Source organism: Cimex lectularius, unplaced genomic scaffold (assembly GCF_000648675.2).
Source record: "Cimex lectularius strain Harlan isolate CLEC.00 unplaced genomic scaffold, Clec_2.1 scaffold183, whole genome shotgun sequence".
Classification (NCBI taxonomy): Eukaryota; Metazoa; Arthropoda; class Insecta; order Hemiptera; family Cimicidae; genus Cimex; species Cimex lectularius.
In genome coordinates this window covers 1,018,347-1,041,659 of record NW_019392802.1, presented here as the reverse complement: position 1 = coordinate 1,041,659, position 23,313 = coordinate 1,018,347, and the positions used below count along the sequence as shown (strand labels likewise).

The 23,313-nt window shown below is 35.7% G+C and overlaps 1 long non-coding RNA gene across 1 annotated transcript in view; it reads right to left on the bottom strand.

Annotated features, from left to right (window-relative positions):
* Positions 1–5,595: 5,595 nt before the first annotated feature.
* Positions 5,596–23,313, bottom strand: part of LOC112127326 — a 107,835-nt gene continuing 90,117 nt past the window's right edge. Inside the window, exon 3 of the long non-coding RNA XR_002910508.1 lies at positions 5,596–6,727. This is a non-coding gene — a long non-coding RNA (uncharacterized LOC112127326). The remainder of the gene's footprint in view (positions 6,728–23,313) is intronic.

Here is a 23,313-nt window from a genome sequence, read left to right as displayed (position 1 = left end):
TAGAGATAAATTGTTTAAATTACACATTGTTCGTGTGCTACTACATTTATTTTGGAAAATGATCTACACCTGATCTGAAATGGAAAAAATAAAAAACTCTACAAAATCTGAAATTGGAAATACCTGAATCAATATTTTCAACACTAATTTCTACCCCTAGATAAAGTATTAATGTATATTTATTCAGATATCGTGAGATGTAGGTTTCTGTGTTGAGAGTGCCCACGACTCGCAAGAATGGCACAATTACACAGAAGACAAACACTTTGAGCCCTGAAGATGATCTTAATAAAGATCGAAACGTTGGCACGATAAAGAAAAGGTTTTTCTGAAACCTACATCACACCAGACCGCATCTCACGATATCTGAATAATTATCGATTAACGGTCACTAATCTCTACACATTAATGTATATTTTTATGTAAGGTTTTGGTTGAAATGAAAAAGTCAGTGTCACGAGCGGATTCGAACCCACGACCATAGGATAGTATTATTTTTTTTTCACCTAGTTTACATGTCTTTTGAAAAGTTTATCTCCGGTATAATTAACGATCAGCATTTAAAACGATCAGAGATTGAAATCCAATTGGAAAGAAAATACCCATTGTTTAAAGAATTACTGCTCGTTTGATCTCATGAAAAATGACCAAAATATTTATTGCCATTGTAATTAAAACCATATAACTTGACCATAACCCTTGATGCTCGATGAAGAAGATTAATATTTTTTTCAATTAATTAATCTTCATGTAAGGTATTGGTTGAAATGAAAAAGCCAGTGTCACGAGCGGGATTCGAACCCACGACCTTCGGCTAAATAAGCCGCTGCTCTACCACTTGAGCTAACGTGACTTCGATCCTCTCGGACGCACCTTTTGAATTTTCCTTCCTTTTTGCCATTTTTCGTAGTGTTAGAGCAGCAGCGTATTTAGCCGAAGATCGTGGGTTCGAATCCCCGCTCATGACACAGATTTTTTTTATCCCAACCAATACCTTACTTAAAGATAAATTAATTGAAAAGAATTTATTTGGTCAATCGGACCACGAAACCTAATTGAATTCATATTTTCTTTCTATTTCAATTAAATTTTTTAAAGGTTTTTGGTTGAGATGAAAAATAATTATTATTAAAATTATAAATTTTTCATCTCAACCAAAAACCTTAGATCAAAAAATAATTAATTGGAATAATTAATATGGTCAACTATGACCACCAAGAAAATATGGATTTTTTTCTTCTAATTAGAATCCCCCTTGATTCTTTTTTAACAAATGAAGAGATTTAACGATTGAATTAATTTTAAGTAAAATCAGAGAGGAATTTGTTCCAGGTGGTTACACAGCGAAAGAACTTTGGAAATTACGTAAAATATAAGTAAATGGTCCGATTTACCTTGCTACTATTCCGTTTTGTGAGCTGATTTTCACTTAATTCTTCTTCTTCCTTTTCGAGCTGGTATTTTATTTAATGGTATAGTACATAAGTCATAAAACGTACAAGGTAAAACTGTATTATTATTATACAAAATAATAACTCGACATAAAAATGATGAGCGCGTCGGTGGCCGCAACGGTTTAGGTGTTACACAGCGTTCATCACTGTAAGTTAGAGGTCCGGGGTTCGAATCCAGCGGCCCTGCATTCGAACCCGACATACTTACAAATGGGCTTTTTTATCAAAAACACCGGCACCCTGAAGGTTCATATGACCTTTGTTGTTGCGAACCCTCGTAAAAAAATTATTGAACAATAGTTGATTATACAGATTTAAGCCACATAAGAAAGACAAAGGACACGATATAAATTTAAAGGAAGTAAAGATATACAAAATAATCATCAAAATTTATTTGGGATGGAGAAAATTTTTAACACCATGAAAAATAACAGCTTAAATATACAAGTAAAAAACAAAATATATAAAAATATTTTAGCAATGCACAAGAATAATTTAAAATAGATGTAAAAATGTAAAAACATGTAAATAAAAGCTCTGAACGGAACTAATATGTAAATCTCAAAGTAGTAAACGTTGGATTGTAAAATTAAGAATAAATTTCAATGAAATATGTAAAAAATGGAACAACACCAATGACACAAAAACCTACGTCATCGCTGAAAATAACTTCATTCAATGAATGCATGTAACCCTGGAGGAATCGTTTTTATGCGTTTCCGGATCTGAAACGAGGTGGGTTATCCAATTGTAACTGAATTTTATTATATATTTTGGATATATGACATTATGAAAAGCCCACTGTATTTCGTCTACACGCGTCATTATTTTCTCTTTTATTAGTACATTTTTTTTTACAATGGATACCAGGAACTGGAGGAGTTCCCTCCTGAGCACTGCTGCTGTACAGCTTATTGTACTTTATCCCTGGCTCCATTTTTTTTTTTTTTTGGGGGGGGGGGGGCTCGCAACATAAGTGAGAATTTGAGCACCCGGTGCGCCGGTGTTCTTCCTTTGAAGAAACTCATTTTTGAAGGGGGTTGGAGGGTTGATCAAATTGATCAAATTCAGGGTCGCTGAGATCTGATCCCACTCCTTCCATTGATGAGTGCCGTGTCAATTTCTTTCAATTGCGGCCACCGGTCCCCTTATGCGTCAGAAAAAGTCCAGAGGCGACGGTGGGGATCGAACCCATGACCGCGGAATCTACTAGCCGAGGGTCTGACGCCTTAATCACTCGGCTACCGTGGCCCCCGTTAGTACATATTAGTACTATGTCGTATAAATTATTATTATTAACTGAAACAAAGTGAAGAACGTAAAAAAAAACTTCTTACTTAAGATTGGGTAGGAAAGATATAAAAGGATTGATAAGGAACTAGTCACTTTTATAAACATTATTATAATATTTTTCAATTAATTAAGGCTTTTAGTTGAGATAAAAAAAGTCAGTGTCACGAGCGGGATTCGAACCCACGACCTTCGGCTAAATACACCGCTACTCTACCACTTGAACTATCGTGACTTCGATCCACTCGAACACTAACTTTCCATCTCAACCCCACCTTTTGAATTTTCCCTCCTTTTGAGGATTCGATTCCCGCTCGTGGCACTAACTTTTTTATTTCGACCAAAACCTTACATAAAAAGGTTAATTATGAAAATTATTGTTTAGCCAATTGTATGTAATTTTGTATATTTTAGAAACTCAATACTGACAGGGAGGACAATGCCTCAAAATTCGATCTCAAATTATGTTTCAGAAGCAGACGGAGCTTTTAGTTCAACAGGCTTATATTAAACGATTTTGCTTTGTTTACCCAAAATTATACCTGAAAATAACTACACGTAAAATTTAAGATAAAACTGTCTCAATATTTTCATAAGGTGTTTCAATAACGTCAACGGTACTATATATATCTATATTCCCAATTTCTTCGTCTAGATAAAGGTTATCATTTTGATAAAACTGTCAAATCTCTGGTCATGAAACATTTAATTTAAATCAGTTACATGTCTTCTAGAAATTTTGATATCTACGTTGAATGAAGAAGAAATCCTAGAAGTCTGAATATGCAGAATTTCTGTTTTATCCCAAAATATGGCCTGAACGCAATCTAAAACTCGCCTTGTAACTTGTATCATAAATATCATAATTTACTCTTTTTTTCCGAAGAATTTGACATCAATTGAATAAGTTTATAGTAAAAGCAGACATGAATTGTTTGTATTAAGCTCGAAATACGATTTGGTCCGCACATTCGCGCTATTACCCATACCGATTACCTCGTATGTTGAGTGTATAACAGGATTAAAACTAAAACGGAGAAATAGCAACATACTATGGAAAGACCATACGATACTCATGGCTCCAAGAGACGACATAAAGGGGATGTTTGAATTTAACCAAAATTTCCAAAAGGTACCAAAAAAGAATGGGAACGAGAGGGAAACAACTCTTTCAAGAATGGTACCATCTTTGGTACACAGATGGATCTAGAACACAGGAAGGTACAGGGGCAGGAGTATTCGGACCTAGAATCAAATACTCAGACCCCATGGGAAAATACACCAGTATCTTCCATGCTGAGATTCATGCAATCGAAAGATGTACCGAACTCAACCTAAGTAAAGGGTACAAAAACAGCAAATAGCTACCATGTCAGATAGCCAAGCAGCCATCAAACCACTAAGCTCAAATGTCATTAGTAGAAGGATGGTGCTGAACTGCAAAACCAAACTAAACATATTAGGTACGCAGAATAAAGTCAGCCTCCGCTGGGTCCCAGGACACATGGGAGAAGAAGGCAACGAGGAAGCGGACACCCTTACAAGAAAGGGACTGCTACACCACTGATAGGACTCGAACCCTTCTGTGGCATAGGAACCCACACTATTAACGAGTATCTCAGACAGAAGGACAAAAAGAAAATGAAGGAACTATGGAATTCACTCATTGGACACAGACAATCTGAGAATCTTTTAACCAATTTTGGAAGGAAAGAAATTACAGAATGTGTCAAGGGAAGGAGAAACAAACTGCGAATCCTAATAGCATTCCTAACAGGACACTGCAAGTTAAATAAAATTGGAATAACCAAGATGCACATTCAGATGCCAAGAGGCAGAAGAGACACCAACACATCTACTAACGAACTGCGGTGCTACAGTGTGACCAGTAGTGACAAGTGTTTTGGGGTGTACAATGTGACCATAGAAAAGCTTCAACCATTGAAACCGGGCCTATTAATCCAGTTTCTTGATGAAATAGAACTCACCGATGTGCTTTAGGCAGAGCACGGGGATACAATAGCTCTTAAAGGGCGCAGTATACTATACCCTGAAACTATATCTACATCTGAGTGTATTTCTAAGTCTAAATTGGATAAAAGTACAACGAACGCTAACATGTAAAGTTTCCAATAATACGTCTATTCTATCTACCCAAAAATAAATCTGGAACTATTACCGTTTTATTAATTCCAGTATGCCTTTTATTCGTATATTCTTTGCAAGTGCCTAGCATCAAGAATTAACTTTTATATAAAGAAATACAACTTGGCGGAATCGTATAACTAGCTTATCCAAAATGCCATAAGATCAGATTGCTTGGCTATCGAAGGAATCGTATCAGGGGATTTCTGTACAAGCCCAAAACATGAGCAATCAAACTCATTAGGGAAGTACACTTCGGTCTTTCAAGCAAAAATACATGCCCTGGAAAATCTTAAAAGAGGTTACACTGACAAAAAATCCTCATAAGATCAGATATCCAAGCAGCCATTAAAGCATTAGCATGTAAAAGAATCGCATCAAATTTAGTCAGTGAATGCATCCAAAATCTACAAAACCTGGGGAAACACAACAATCCGATGATATGTTGGGTGCCAGGGCACAGGGTAACGAGAAAGCAGGCAGACTGGCCAGACGAGGATCTGTAATGCCCCGAACCTATTCTTGGGATAACAAAAAGAAATATAGAATCCTCCATCGCAGAACGGATCCAAAAAAAAAGGAGAAGTGGATAAACTCTAACGTGCTAGACATATTAAACTTATGATGAAACAACCCTCACCAAGACTGGCAAAAGCACTGCTGCTATTGGAGAGGGCCAAACTCAGGGGAGTTGTAGGACCGGTCACTGGCATCTGAGAAAACATCTACACATGGGTATATATAGCAATGATCCCACTTGCAGATTATGTAATGAGGAGGAGGAAACAGTCACTCATATCATCATCGAATGCGAAACAACAGCTCAATGTAGGTTTAACCTAACGTACGGAAAAAACTTAGGGAATCAAATTGCACCAGCGACAGTGAATGACCTGATATTTCTAAGAAGAAGAATTGAGTCTATTGCACTGAACTAAGGAACTAGGAAGGTACAATAAGCCCGAAGGCTGCAGTGTCAACCTCGCTGCCTAATATCCTTTTTCACCATACCATACCATATCCAAAATGCAAACATGCCCTCATCTGTGTGGTAAAAAAAGAAAAGTAAATGTGCCTAAAGTAAAGTTTCCACATTCAAGCGCTGCTTATTTTTTAATTGATAATTTACATATCGACAGTATGGATATAACTAACTGCGTTAGTATGAGGTTTTTTTTAAAAGAGTTTCTTGTCTAGTTGAATAGTTTTGTGCAATTAGAATTGAATAAAAAAGTTCCTTTTAAGTCCTTCTATGTTTATGTAAAGAGTGTCCCTACTCGCAGTACAATAAGTTTTAATGAGGAAATTCGTCAAATGAGACACCCTGCCTTATTAACGAGATATATTGTCGGCCGAGGATCGTGTGCTTTTGAATGCCATCCCTGGAGGAAGTGGTCGTCTTTCATCTCCTTATTCAACAGTTTTTTTCCCTAGGGACTCCCGGGTTGAATTTTAACCAGGGGGCTCGACGATGAGGGGCGACACACCCGGAAAGGAATTAGGGCCGATCAGTCATGAGACGTTGGTGGCCCGGGTCGAGATGGTGGCCATTGATCGAACACCTTCCAATAAGATAAGCTTTGCTTTCATTGTATTCGAGATTATAAGATAAAGCTTTTAAAATATGGACGCCTAAGAAGGAAGCTTCGATCCCGGGGCGCAAATCATCGCCGAACTATTCGAAATCCAAGACTTATCAGTTTGATTATTTTTGAGATAAGAAAGACTTACATTGACTTTTTCCAAGTAGAGCTCTAACTCTCTGTAAGGGTCCGTGCCCGTAATGACACCAGCTGCCCTCTCGTCAGGTCTGGACATCGTGTCCATCCTTAAGCATCCTGAAAAAAGAAGAAATCGTTAAAAATACATAAAAAATAGAGTTGACAACGACAGAAGAGACAGATAATGAATATTCCCATGATTTATCGTGCAAACTTTATTTGTTAAGTTCGAAATCTTGATTTATGGATTCTTTCATAAATGACAAAGTGGTAGTCACTCAAAACGCCTGGATATTTATTACACGGGCAAATCAATTTACATTTGACCTTTAAGAACCGAGACAAAAGCTCGCAATATCAACTATTCCGATATATGTGCATATTTATCGCACGGATGTTCTACTAAAAACTTACACGGTTTCCCCTTTTACCTTGTGCGTTTATAAACGTCCTATTGATATTTCAAAAGACAGTTTAACCTTTGAACGAAACAACAAATGATGATGCTAGACGGATGCGACAGGACTTAAATAGTACATAAAACTACATATAAATAAAAGAATAAAAGCTGTACGAACAAGTGTGAGACAACAAGTATAAGGAGCAATTACAATTTAAGTACGAAATTAGTACTGGTGAACTTCTGGTTTGGTCATATCCGGTCATTTCGTTCCGTCTTCGTTTCAACTTTTCTCCATATTTTATTTCTAGTCTCATATAAAAAACAATCACATATTATTTACGTTAAACATCGGTGGGAATAAATTAAAGACCATTCGAATGGTCTTCCGTCGAACCAGGCCGGACCAATGGATCGGAAAATTGAAATCATTCGACCCAGTATCCAGCCAGTTACAGGCAATTAAACTTTTATTTGATTTAACAATCCTTTATTAAAGTCGGTTGCCACAATTGAATTTATCGTTTAGAAATGCTTACCGAACAAAAGCTAACAGACACTCACACTCTACGTCTCCCTCTTTAGTGCATTATATTTAAATTTATTACAGGTCCGACATTTTACCTAAAAGATATGGCAAACTTATAGATAGGCTCAACGTATAGATACCAAGAAATAAGAGTATGGGGAGAAAAATATAATGGATGAAATCGTAAAAATGTGTGTGTGTCTGTGTGAGGAAAGAGAGTGTGTGTGTGTGTTTGTGTGAGAGAGAGAGAAGATGAAAAAAAATCCCGCAAATTTAAGTCCTGGATAACCTTTCTTACAATTAATGAGAAAATGTACAGAGAGTATGAAAGAGACATAGATAGGTAGGTAGACGGATAGATAGACCGATAAATAGATAGAGATAGAGATAGATAGATAGATATATAAATAGAGAGAGAGAGAGAGAGAGAGAGAGAGAGAGAGTGAGAGTGAGAGTGAGAGTGAGAGTGAGAGAGAGAGAGAGAGAGAATTAAATCGTAAAAGTGTGTATGTGTTTCCTGTATGTGGAAAGAGGGAGAGGGTGTGTGTGTGTGTGAGAGAGAGAAAGAAAGAGAGAAGGTGAAAAAATCCCGCAAATTTAGGTCGTGAACAATCTTTCTTACAATGAATAAGAAAATTTATAGAGATCATGGAAGACGGATAGTTAGATAGAGAGATAGACAGAGAGTGAAAGAGAACTAGACAGAGATAGATATATAGATAGATGGAAGAGGGAGAGAGAGAGAGAGAGAGAGAGAGAGAGAGAGAGAGAGAGAGAAGAGAGAGAGAGAGAGAATCTATTTGTCTCTCCATAAAAGTTTGGTATTATAAATTCCACTCCTCGATCACTGGTCTTATAGTACCCAACGTTCCTTATCTTCACGTCCTCATAGTCCTCACCAGTGACCGAAACTAGCCAGGTAGATCTAAAGATAAATAGAAGGATAGCTAGATAGTACATATATGTATAGATAGATATATAAAAGATAGAGAGAGTGAGAGAGGGAGAGAGAGAAAATATCTAGATAAAAGTTATAAATTCCCATAATTCCACACCTCGCCCACTGGTCTTGGTATAGTATTGTATGGTATAGTAATAAGGGTACTAGGAATCGGAGTCTCACTGGTCTTAGTACCCAACATTCCTCATCTTTACGTCCTCATAGTCCTTAACTGAACCTAGCTAGATAGACATAGAGATGGTTAGGGTATATAGATAGATAGATAAAAAAGAAAGAGTGAGAGAGAGAGTATGAGAGAGAGAGAGAGAGAGAGAGAGAGAGACAGTGAGAGAGAGAGAGAGAGAGAATTAAAAATGGGATGAGAGAGAAACAGAGATAGAGTAATAAAAGTGGGAGATAGAGCGGGAGTGATGTGCACAGATTAGCATGCATTATTTAAATACTAAAAAAAAGCATACAGTATGAATAACAATGAATATTAATATTTAAACGTAGTAGAAGAAACCCATTTCTACATTATTCATTATTAATATAAGCATGTTTCTGACCAGGGAAAAAAGTCATTAACTGCTTCAACTTATCAGTTTTATAACATTGGAAGAAAGAACTGGTTGGGATAATTAGAAACCATAAGTTATTTATGAGCTCACGTTTCGAAAAATTAACGTCGGAATCTTTTATAATAAATTTTTGATAACATCAGAATTTCTTATTCATATTTTATAACAACAATATAATTTAAACGCCGAAGGAATTTGTACAAGCTTAAAAAACCTATTACTTGATATTAAACTTTATTTACCTAAAGTTTTTAATAAGGCATTGCCATTAAATTTATTACTTATTAAAATTATTTCACCATAATAAAATTGTTATACATTTTCATCCTTGAGATCATCTAAAATAATATAAAGCATGAAATAATAGAACCACAAGAAATGTTATATTGTTGAGCAACAAAAAAATGGCTAGCATTGCCATTAAATTTTCAACACTTTTAAGTTCTATAAAAAAATGACTTCACCCTAAAAAAATATTTATACATTTTCATCCTTGAAATCATCTAAAATAATAAAAAGCCATGAAATAATAGAACTACAAGAAATGTTATGTTGTTAAGCAGCAAAAAAAAAAAAAAAATGGCTAGCATTGCCATTAAATTTCAACACTTTCAGTTCTATAGAAAAATTACTTCACCCTAATAAAATAGTTATAAATTTTCATCCTTCAAATCATCTAAAATAATAAAAAGCCATGAAATAATAGAACTGCAAGAAATGTTTTGATGCTGAGCAACATAACAATGACTACTAGCAAGTTTGATACCCGCCCAGCAGTGAAAGCCGAAGCAAGAAAAAACAAACAACTATAAAAAAGTTCAAATCAGAAACATATAGGTACATGATATGCAACAAAGGAATATTCCGTAATCTGCAAACTTGTGCAATTCTTGATAAGAAAATCATAAGTTTAGGCTATTTTAGAACTAGTAATTTTTGTTTAGTCTGAAGCTGATTTATATTTGCATTGTTGCCTATTGGCGCTCAGCTCGAAGATCTTTGGACTAACTCGTTTCGGATTAGATTACGACAAATATTAAATGATATCTTAACCCTTATCTTCGGATTAGATTGTTGGAAGTGTTGTTGTACAGGGAAATTATATGAAAAGGGGGTGTATTCTCTGTGCTGGGTTATGTTATAACTTTCTCATAATTAATTTTTTTTTCGATTTGTGTAACATTTACGTAACGTTTATTATTTAAACTTGGCCTATCGTTTTGTAGGTTCGTGTGTCGTTAAAACGGCTATACTTACGTGTTTCGTAATGACGGAAGCTGTGTGTTTTTAAAGTCAATTAAAGAGAAAAGGGCTCGGAGGACTCGTTCCTATGGCCGTTTTGGAATAAAAGTCTCGAGTAAAGTCGGACGTGCTTTACTCAAAGTCAAGCTCAAGGTGAAATCGATTTCCCTGCATTATCGTTATTAAATGACGTGTTTTTTTTCTTTATTGAGGAAACCATGCGGGCGTTTTGCGACTGGTTTAATTTTAAGGTCGTTATTGGCAATTTTCCCCTCCGTTTATGGCCTTTGCTCGATTGTTTGTCCGCTACAACGCTAATTGAACTTAAACGGCGACCGCCTAACCAATTTACATTATTTATTTGCATTACGTCGTTGAAGCGGCATTCCTGAAACAATTATGTTGTTAATGATAAAAAAAGAGAAGTTTTAACACTTTAAAATCGTCATAACCATTTATTTTTCAGCAAATTCATAGCATTTCAATTTGATCTCAACGTTCTAATGAAAAAAAAGGCCTTGCGGAATGAGATCGAGATCAATTCAAAATTCGGCTATCGTTTTAACTGGGTCAATTCCAATCAAATGACCAAACTAAATCGCTACTAAAGAATAAAGAAGGAAATATGAACTAACAATTATAAACCAAACATACAAAGCAGTTTTTGTTAATTCAAACCCAAAAGTTATAAGAACTCCATTAAATTCACTATTTTTCGTGGCCTGGTTGACCAAATAATATCATTCAATTAATTAAAGTTTTAAGTTGAGATAAAAAATTCAATGTCACGAGCGGGATAGCGGGAGCTAAGTGATAGAGTAGCGGCGTATCAAGCCGAAGGTCGTGGGTTCGAATCCCGCTCGCGACACTGACTATTTCATTTCAACCAAAACCTTACATAAAAAGTTTAAGTAATTGAAAGAAGTAATTTGGTCAATTGACAACTAAATATAATGGAATTAGTTAACAATTTTAAGGAAAAAAAGGCTTTATTTTTCAAAGATTCGTGAAAAGACCCCTTTATTTTTTTGGGTTAAAATGCACAAATTTTAGATGTTTAGGTAAAACTTAAACTAACTAAATTTTGCAGATTTAAAGAAGAAAAGTGTTCCTCACGTTTCTTGATTCAACTTTGTTAACACTATTAAATTCACTATTTTTCGTGGTCCGCTTGACCAATAAATATCTGTAAATTAATTAAGGTTAGTTGAGATTAAAAAGTTAGTGTCACGAGCGGGATTCGAACCCACGATCTTCGGCTTGATACGCCGCTGCTCTACCACTTGAGCTATCGTGACCTCGATCCACTCGGACACTAACTTTCCATCTCAACCCCACTTTTTGAATTTTCCCTCCTTTTTGTCATTTTTCAAATGTCGTGTAATCTATTTGATCCTCGGCGACAAATTAAATGGCCACGGAGAGCTTTAGTGAATGTATACTTCATTTTAACTTATTAAATTCATTAGTTTTGTGGTCTGCTTAACCAATTAACATCTTTCAATTAATTAAGGTTTCTATCTCATCTAAAAACCTTAATTAATTTTGTTAACACTTTTAAGTAAAAAAGGCTTTATTTTTGTTCATTGAAGCATTCGAAAATGTGAAGAAAAATCAAATATTACTTTCCACAATTTTTGAAAAGATTCCTTTTTTTGTGTTAAAATTTGTAAGTTTCTGGATGCAAATGGGGTAAAAACTATGGCTAGTATTCTAGGATTCTCTTACTACCACTTTTAAATAATAAAAAAATGTTTGTTTTGTTTAAAATTATTAAGTTTTTGATCGTTTCTATCAGACAAAACTTATTCGAACTATTTTTGGAAGAAGAGTAATGCCATGCAGGACATGCAAAAACCAGGAGGTTGCATGACAAAACCAGGATATCGAAGACGTGAAGCAATAAATAAATTATAAAACCCAAAAATCTTTTATTATAATAATTCTCTGGATATACATAGATGATGAAATCCCTCAAATAGGGATCATTGTTAAATTTAACCGATATTACAGCATCATCAGTAAAATATTTCAATCGTCATGCCATACAATAAAAAAGACTAGTTGCTGGACACAAATTCTGAAAGTTGTATGTATTTTTTGTTTAAAAAAATGGCTAAACCCAAAGAAAATCTGATTTCGATTGATTTTTGAATAGTGAACAGCCTGTTTTACCAATAGCGAAACAAGGACAGTTCGTCGTGTTTTATGTTTTTTATTTTAATTTAGAAGGTTATAAGGCATTTAAGTAACACGAAACCAATCCTAGGTGTATAAAAATATAGTTTGTAGGCTGATTGTTATCTATCGGATCAAAGTGAGGTCCGTACTGTCTCGCTGTTTTCAGATCCAATCAGTCTTAAGCTTGCACAATGTCAGCCGACATAATCAGACCGAGGTTTAAAATACAACGTCTAACCAAGAGATAAATATTCAAAAATATTAGAGTAAAAAAAAAATGTGTCTGCCTTTTGCTATTATCACGGGTGGGCTGGTGGTTTGTACGATTTCCCTGAGACAGCCCCCATTAGATAAATACTATATATAGAACAGATAAATACTCGAGAAAAATAGGGAAAAATTAAAATGACGCAAAAACACGATTACGTACAAGAAAGCTTAATTTATTGAAAATGGCAAAAAAGAGGGAAAATTTGGACGGTTGTAGGTTGAGATTGAGAGTTGGTGTCCGAGAGGATCGAAGTCACGACAGCTCAAGTGGTAAAGCAGCGGCGTGTTTAGCCGAAGGTCGTGGGTTCGAATCCCGCTCGTTACACTGACTTTTTTATCCCAACCTTTACATAGAAAGAATAATTAATTGAAAGAGGTAACTTGGTCAATTGACTACTAGACCGTAAAATGGATTAATTTATTACTTTAAAATCATAAACCCTTTTCTTCAAAAGAAAAACGCCAAAACTGAGTAAAAGTGATTGCCGTGGATTTTTGAACAGCCTGGTTACCTGTAGAGTATATAGTTGTCCTATCGGATGAAAACTGATAACTGGTCCGTACCATCTCGCTATTTTAAGACCCACTCAGGGTTTAATTCGCTCAAAGCTAACCGTCAGGTTTATCAGACCCAGGTGAGATCAAACTGTCCTGACAATAATACAACGCCAAACCAACTGGTAAATGCGCAAAATTAATAGAGTAAAGTAAATGTGATGCACAATCACGAATAGTTCAACCAAACAAAATTGAATCCCTTAAAAGCAAATTTATAGACATTTTCCTTAAAAATAAACACAACAAAACTAAAATATATATTAAGCACAGTTCACTGGAACTGTTTGTAGAAATTATTTATTGGATCAAAACTGATAACTGGTCCGTACGATCTCGTTTTTTTCAGACTTAATCAGGTGTAATCTCGCCCAAACTCAACTGACGAATCTATCGGACCGAGAAACCATCGTACAATCGAAGCAATAATATTAAGTTAAATAAACTGTGGTGCGCAATTACAAATAGATTCAATCAAGCAAAATTCATACCTTGAAAATTCAAATTGTAAAACCTTTGTTTAAAAATAAAAAGCCAAAACTAATGTAAAACTGATTTAAGTGGATTTTTGAACAGCCTGGTTCATCGGTACCGTTTGTAAGTTGTGGTATCGGATCAAAACCGATAACTGGTCCGTACGATCTCGCTGTTGTCAGACCCAATCAAGTTTAAACTCGCCAGAAGTTTATCGGGTTTATCATTACTTATCATTTACTTTATCATTTAAAGTTTACTCGTCATTATCATTACTATGATTTATCAGACCGAGGTGCCATTTTACAGTTGGCAATAATAAAAAGTCTAACCAAGAGGTAAATGCACAAAAGTAATAGAGCAATGTGAAAATGTGATGAAGAATTATTAATAAGTTCAACCAAGCAAAATTTTTTACATGAAAATCTAAATTGTAAACTATCTTTCTTTAAAAAGATACTACTCACCACTTTCTAGAATTGTTAGATTTCTGATTTTTGGTTCAAATTTTAGTATTGTTCTTGCTTATCATTAATCAATGGACTCAGCTTTGTAGTTGGTTGGATAGCCATTTATTTGACCATGAAAATAAATAAAATGTATGTAATATGTGTGGTGTTTAGTGAACGTTATTTAATGATTATTTGGAAATCGTGAAATGCGGTCTGGTGTGACGTAGGTTTTAGAAAAACATTTTCTTTATCGTGCCAACGTTTCGATCTTTATTGAGATCATCTTCAGGGCTCGAAGTGTTTGTTTTCCGTGTAGATGTGCCATTCTTGTCTGTCGTGTTGAGAGTGCACTTCGAGCACTGAAGATGATCTCAATAAAGATCGAAACGTTCGCACGATAAAGAAAATATTTTTCTAAAACCTACGTCACACCAGACCTCATTTCACGATTTCCTAATAATCATTGTATGTAATATGTAAACTAAATTGCGGTTTTTTGCATTCCCTTTTTATAGCTGTTGTTTTTACACTTTAAGAAATTTGTATTTTAGTTAGTAGTTTGTATTCGTGAATACATGAAATAAACTTATGGGAAGAGAAAATTCCACTAAAAAAATTTATTCTAGAACTAAACATCAAACGTGTCGATCCGAATCAACGCCTCCGCCTAATCTCGTACCATTTTACGGATTGAAATAAAACAAAGAACCGAAGAAATTGAATAAATTCCAACGCTCGCCGCCTGTAAAGGTTCGGGTCCGTCGTGACCCGTCAAGTCGCTCTAGAACCTAGGAATGGAGTAAGATAAAAAATTTACGACCGTCCTTAAACTGTCCAATTTAGGTGATAACCCCAATACTCTCATATCTTCCATTGACTGTTTGTATAGTGCTTTATTTCCAGTGTCATTCAAATACGAGGAGAAAAAAAATCAAGCTCAGGAACAAACAGGAAAACAAATCAAACACAATAAACTAAAAAAAAGTTTTGAATCTGGTGTAAACAAATTTTTAACTCCGCCACGACCGACTGAAATTCAAGAGGGAAATTAAAGATGAGATGATATATCGACCTGCTGTTGAACAACTTGGAAAAAAGGATCTTCGGTGAGGTCACAACAGAACGACAATTATTTAAGTTTTTGCCGAGTTTTCGACGATTGTAACGTCATCATTTTATCGCTCTGATGATGACGATATAATCATCGAAAGCTCGGCAAAAATGACCTCACCTTAGATCCTTTTTTCCAAGTTGTTCAACAGGGAAACTTCATTCCCCAGGACGCACAACTATGCTTTCAACCTTTTACCATTTTTGGATCCATTTAATGGGCGAGCCGGAGGTTTAAGGTAAGATAGTGCGAGGTGCGATTATAAAGTCCGTTAGGCACACAAAGATTTAAATGCACGGGATGGTTTCTGTTGAACCGCCATCTGTGGAAATGCAGCGGTGTGGTTTTAAGTTACAGCTTAGGTCTGAAAACGACACTCGTAAATTATAACCCCTTAACATGGAAATCTCGGTTAATTTATCGCATTTCCCGATGCGGCCTGTGTCAAACTTTACGCTCCGTTAGAAAACAAACCAAGTTGTAATTAAGTCCCAATAAGAATAGTAAATCATTCTCTAATAACAGAAATGTAAAGGTAAGAAGATGAAATATTTTTATTGAAAAATTCATTAAATTCACTATTTTTCGTGGTCCGCTTGACCAAATAATATCATTCAATTAATTAAGGTTTTTAGTTGAGATAAAAAAGTCATTGTGATGAGCGGGATTCGAACCCACGACCTTCGGGTTGATACGCCGCTACTCTACCACTTGGGCTATCGTGGTATCGATCCACTCAGGCACTAACTTCCCATCTCATCCGCACCTTTTGAATTTTCCCTCCTTTTTGCCATTTTTCAAATTATTGAATAATGATGAGCCAAATTAAATTACAATTATTTGCACAAGGTTTTATTCAGTATTTCAAATCAATTAAATTATTTCATTATTATTAAATTACATTATGAATTATTTCATATGTCAGATGTTCGTTTTGCTTCATACTTTATTTATTTTATTGGCCAAATTTATAACACTGTCAGGTTCAAAGTAGTTTATAAATAGATAAAATCGATAGGAAAACTCCCAACGCCATTTATTGTAAAAACCACACCTTTCATACTATTTGTCACTCTCTCTAGTTATTTTTCTCTTTCTTTTTCTTTCTTTCTTTCTAGCCATCTGCCTCTTTCTATCTCACTCCGTTCACCCTCTCTTCCTCTTTATTCATCGCTCTGTGTCATTCTCTCTCACTCGCTCATTCTCTCTCTCTCACTTTTCTTTCTATCTCTTTCTCTAACCTCATTCTCTCACTTTCCCACACCCTCTTTCTCTATATCTATCTACCTATCTTCTCACTCTCTCTAGCCAGCACTTTCTCTCGTTGCCATTCTCTCTCTCTCTCTCTCTCTCTCTCTCTCTCTCTCTCTCTCTCTCTATCTATCTATCTATCTATCTATCTATCTATCTCTCTATCTATCTCTCTATCTATATATCTATGTCCCAATCTCTTTCTCTACATTTTATTCTCTCTTTCTATCTCTATCTCTATCAATGTATCTATATATTCTATCTATATATCTTGTTCTTTCCTCTTATTCTCTTTTTCTATTTACCTCTTTCTCCCCTTTTCAAACCGCCTCTCTCTCTCTCTCTCTCTCTCTCTCTCTCTCTCTCTCTCTCTCTCTCTCTCTGTCTATCCATGTAGCACTTTCTCTCTTTGTCATCCTCTCTCTTTTTTATATATCTACTTATTTATATCTTTCTCTACTTTTCATTCTCTCTCTCTATCTATTTATCTATCAATCTTTTCTTGTCTTTCTGTTTCTCTTCTCATTCTCTCTTTCTAACTATATCTTTCCCCCCTTTTCCCTCCTCTCACTGTCTATCTACCTTTCTCTCTGCCTACCTATCTACTCTATTTATTTATCCATTTATCTGTGTCTCTCCTTCTCCCACTCTCTTACTCCGCTTACTCCTCTCTGTCTCTATTTCTCTTTATTCATTTGTCTGTGTCAATCTCTCTCACTCGCCCCTTCGTTCTCACTCAACCCTAACACTCTCTCCTTCATTCTCTCTCTCTCTCTTCCTCACCCTCTCTCTTACTCCCACCCTCACTCACCAGTTCTTTCCCCCTCTTTCTCCCCCTCACCATATCACTCTTTCTCACTCTCCCTCTATTCATATTTGTTCTTGTACGATGTAATGTATTTTTATTCTCTCTCTCCCACTCTCTCTCTCTCTCTCTCTCTCTCTCTCTCTCTCTCTATCTATCTATCTATCTATCTATCTATCTATCTATCTATCTATCTCTGTCTGTCTCACTCTCCCTCTATTCATATTGGTTTTTGTATGATGTGATGTATTTTTGTTCTCTCTCTCTCTCTCTCTCTCTCTCTCTCTCTCTCTCTCTCTCTCTCTCTCCTCTGTGTGTGTGTGTGTGTGTGTGATTGTGTCGAATTTAGATATGTGATATGATAATGCATTTTTGAAATACTTTCTAGTATCACATCGTAGTATCGTTGAGGTCCCCTTAAATCAAATTAGAAAAGAAAAATAGAACAAAAATTCCTTATTAAGTGTGCGTGTGAAATCAAGAAATTCTCCAGTTTATCTCGTTTATCTTAGGCGTGTAGTAGATACATATAATAGATACCTTTTATAAATAGCACGTGTGAAAAATCGGCGTGTAATGACTTTATTAAGCCGCTCCGGGCCTCTTTCAAAAGTGCAATTTGAGATAGAAGATTTTTCCACAGCCGCCCAACGGAAATAATTCGAAAAAGGGGTCAAGGCTGGTGTTAAGCCGCTGTTGGCACTACCTTCGCCTCCATCTCCTGATTTATCTCTCACGACATGGTACTCGAGGTGAGGAGTATCTGCGAGAATCACGGAGCAAGGCCTAAGGCGACTCGCGGCTAATAGATAAATTATTTATCACCTATGTAACAACACAAATTGATGTCAACATGGACTAAAAACAACTCTGGTGATAAAGGAAATGCACTCAAAAAACCGGACTCTCGTATTTTCTTTTCATTTCAAACTATATGTTATTTCATCGTTATATTAATTACAACATACTTATTTTAATGTAAACCAAATTAAATGAGATCAGAAAGTCTTTTATTAAATGTTCAGTTTTAATAAAAAAATAAGTAACTATTTCCATTAATTAATCTTTATGTGAGGTTGAAATGAAAAAGTTAGTGCCAGGAGCGGGATTCGAACCCACGACCTCAAGTCACGATAGCTCAAGTGTTAGAGCAGCGGCGTATTGAGCCGAAGGTCATGGGTTCGAATCCCGCTCATGACACTAATTTTTTCATTTCAACTAATACCTTACATAAAGATTAATTAATTGAAAAAAGTTATTTGGTCAATCGGACCACGAAATATAATGGATTGAATGAGTAATTATGATGGTTTCAAAGAAAAGTCACGGCAACTCCAGAAAATATTTATTGGTAAAATTTAACTAAAAATTTGTTTTCTGCGTTTTTACTTAATAACGCGTATAACTTCCTCTGACCTCGCTGACGGTTTTAAGTCTTCCAGGCATCGAGTTAATTAATAACCGATCGGATTTCGTCTTGTGAAACAGAATCCTATACTTCAACAAGAGCGAAAACCCGTCTCTTTATCATGTCCAATAAGTTGTCTATGGGTTTGATGTCAGGATAACATGCTGCCCAATTAATTGCAGCATGATAACATCATCCAAACAATAGGTGTTTTATTATCATGAATTAATACGAAGTTGTCCGCAATAAATGGAATCAATTGGACCAGAGCTTCCAGAAGAACATCCCCAATGTACTCCCCCAACCTTAATACAATCAAATATCAATTCGATACAGGGATTGACGTTGATTTCAACCGAATAACAACTGACTCTGAAAGAGCTATGAGACGCACGCACAAGAAGCAAGCGTTATCCACGTCTTCTTCACCCGCGGTCATCAAACCAAACCAGCACTCATCTGTGAAGAGAAGAGCCCTCAATGTTCAAGTGACCAAGAGATATGTTGATTTGCGAATGGATGCCTTTCTACGCGATGCCTCTCCCGTAGTAAGTGGTAAAGTTCTCATGTAGCTTTCTCGTGGATTTGGATTTGACTACCTATCAAAGAAGCTGTTCAATAACGATTCCGTAGTGCGGTGAGAGAAATGAAACGATAGTTTCTAGTCCTCGTATATTGCGGTCGACTACCTTCTCTTCGATCGAGACGCCCTGAGGCTTTAAGCAGCTGTACATCGTGGATGCTAAATAAATCATCAATTTTTTGGCAGTAATTCTGCATCACTGAGCGTGATACTTTGGGACAGTACTGCTTTGTCATCGGCAAATTGGGCTATTTCGATGTTGCTATCTGCTGGAAAGTCATGTTCGTACAGAATGTAAAGTAGGGGTCCCAGAACACTTCCTTGAGGAACACCCGCTGAGATGTTGTGTACTTGAGAGTTCGCTCCTTTATAGCTGAAAAAAAAATTTCTGTAGGTCACATAAGACTTCACCAGCCGGTAGTATGTATCAGGTAGTAACTTTTTAATCTTATATAGCAGGCCCTCATGCCACACGCGATCGAAGGCCTTTTCAGTATCTATGAATAAACCTAGACAATACTTTTTTCCTCATAAGTTTGTAGTATTTTATCCACTTCTCTGTGGAGTTGCCACGGACAAGAATGAGATGCTCTGAATCCAAATTGTGTGTTCGGTATTACAGGACTTAAATAACTCAGAAGCTTTGGAAATATTAGTCGCTCGAGGGTCTTCGAAAGTGCAGACAACAAATTTATTGGTCGATAACTGGTCGGTATATCCCATTCTTTTTTGGCTTTATAAGCACTTATAAGTTTATAGGTACCACTTTAGCAATTTTCCATTTTTTTGGAAAGTATGCCGTTCGAAGGATGCCATTGTATATTTGTGTTAACAGTACGAGACATTTTCTAGGCATATGTATCAATAGTGGCCTTACGATCATGTTCATACCTGGTGCTTTTTTTGTTTTAATTTTCTGAATTACACGGTGAACCTGAGATGGAGTGAAGAAATCATAAAACGGTGACAATTGCAAGGGAGCTTGAAACTCTTTTCCGTTGTTTGAGGATTGTCAATGACATTTGGCTGAAACTGCTCTCGGAAAATTACCATTCTGAGACCCGTTTGGACATATGACATCGATCTTTGCGGTTCAACCAACCTTCCAAACCTTATCCAATGTTGCGATTCACAACGACCTTCAAAATGTAGATAAATTACATCTTACGACCCACAACCGCGACTCAATAGACTATTGGTACAAAACACAAACAAAAACTGCTGGAAAAACGGAATCGAACTTGAAACCAAAACGTTCCAACGGTATCCAGGACGTAAAATTCAAGATACTCCGAACCATCTTCAATGTCCGTTTCTATTCGTCCAAACCTTGGTCACAATGACTTTAACACTATCCTTTTATCTTCGTCTTTTTAATTGCTATTTGATTTTGATATGGTATTTACTTTATAATTATTTCTACAATTTGTTCTTTAGTGATATAAAACTAAAAACAACAAAAGTCAAACTAATTTAATTTGATTGCGCAATATTCGGATAAAGATAACCTTCAAACACAATTGTACAATAGGGTAAATATTTTGAAACAGCTACAGGCTTAGTGAGAGCTGTCAAATCTTAATGAACTGTTCCTTTTGTGATTGACCAACTCTTTCACAATAAGGTGGGCGGACTCAATACGGGTAATAATGTGGAGGAATTTGTTTTATCGAAAGTTAAAAATAGGTTAATATATAAAAAATGGGAAGCAGAATCAAGTTGCCTTTTGAGGATGGGATGTAAGAAGACCCTGACCCTTCTGACCATCTCCGGCCAAATTTCATTGATGAAAACAACCGCTATCCAACGGGGAATTTGCATAAAACTAAACGGATCGCGATAAACGGTCGGTAATTATAGAAGCGTGGGGAGTTCTAATGGCGAGCTAAGAATAAAAATTGAATGGATGAGAAATTGGACTGGAAAGAGGAGGCGTCCGTGATGTAACTGAAACGGTCGCCTTGCCGTCTGGCAACCCGGCCACTTCCGAATTCCGACCTGGCACAACAATTTGACAAATGGCATTAAACACAAACGTCTCTGTTAGCGTGTTTTCGTTACGAAATTTACGATCTTTTTTACAAATGTACTATCGCAGTGCTTAAATTTTGAGGATTTTTGACAAATTTGCCAAACAATAATTTTCCAAACCCTCCTTATTAAATGTATTGATTGCCATCACAGCATAAACATTAATATATTAAGTAGAGGTCACATCAGGATGACAGAAAGTCACAAAAGCTCCTGTAAACCAAGAACTGACAAGAGTTTACAGGACATCAGGAAATTGCACGATCTATTGTTAACAAGTAGAATCGACAGTTTTTCCAATTAATTATTCTTTTTATCTAAGGTTTTTAGTTGAGATGAAAAAGCTAGTCTCACGAACGGGATTCGAACCCATGGCCTTCGGCTCAATACGCCACTGCTTGACCAGTTGAGCTATCGTGACTTCCATTTCCTCTGACAACATCTTCTCATCTTAACCTACAGCCATTCGAATTACTAATTTACAAAACGACGCTAATTTTTAAACGATACCAAAAAAAAAAGATAAAAAGAACAATTAATTGGAATAATTAATATGGACAGTTATGACTACTATGCAAATATATATTAATTGTATATTTTTTGTAAGAAGTTTCAAAAGCTCCAGGTAATTGGACGTCAGGAAATTACTCGAGCTCTTGTTAACAAGAAAAATCTATCATAATTGTACGAAGCTTCAAGAGCACCAGATAACAGGATATCAGGAAATTACACGAGGTCTTGTTAAAAAGAAAAATCTATCATATTTGTTTGAAGTTTCAAGAGATCCAAGTAACAGGACGTCAGGAAATTATACGAGCTCTTGTTAAAAAGTAGAAGCAACCATTTTTGTTAGAAGTTTCAAGGGTTCCTGTTAACAAGACAGCAGGAAACTACACCTCTTGTTAACAAATAAAATCATCATGTTTGCTAGAAGTTTTAAAAGTTCCTGTTACCAGGATATCAGGAAATTACACGAGCTCTTGTTAACAAGTAAAATTTATCGTATTTGTACGAAGCTTCAAGAGCCCAGGTAACAGGACGTCAGGAAATTATCCGAGATCTTGTTAAAAAATAGAAGCAACCATTTTTGTTAGAAGTTTCAAGGGTTCCTGTTAACAGGACAACAGGAAATTACACAACCTCTTGTTAACAAATACAATCTATTATGTTTGCTAGAAGTTTCAAAAGTTCCTATTAACAGAATATCAGGAAATTAAACGAGCGTTTGTTAACAAGTAAAATCTATCATATTTGTTAGACGTTTTAAGAGCTCCAGGTAACAGGACGTCAGGAAATTACACGAGCTCTTATTAACAAATAGAATCTATCAATTTGTACGAAGTTTCAAACGTTCCTGTTAATAGGATATCAGGAAATTACACGAGCTCTTGTTTACAAGTAAAATTTATCATATTTGTACGAACTTTCAGGATCTCCAAGTAACAGGACGTCAGAAAATTACACGAGTTCTTGTTAACAAATAGAAACTATTATTCTTGTTAGAAATTTGAAGATCTCCTGTCACAGGATGTCCGAAGTTGGGAATAATTTATTTTAACAGTGTGAGAGTAGTTACAAGTGCTGTTATACAATGTTGGTCGTGTCAAAATTTCTAATGACTAAATATTTTTAACTTAATATTTTTCAATACTTGTCCAGTACTTTCTATTTTTCTCATATTTATTATCAGTTATTAAAATATTGCAGCTTTCTAGGAGGATATTTACTAATTTTTGTAGACCGAGAGAAAGACTAAAACTATAGCAAAAAAATAACTAACACTATTTACAGAAACTTTCACAGTATCTTTTTCAAGGGAATGGACTTTGGTCGAGGCTGTAATTTCAGAACCCAAGCCTTCAATTAAACCCCAAGGGAAAATAATGGTAC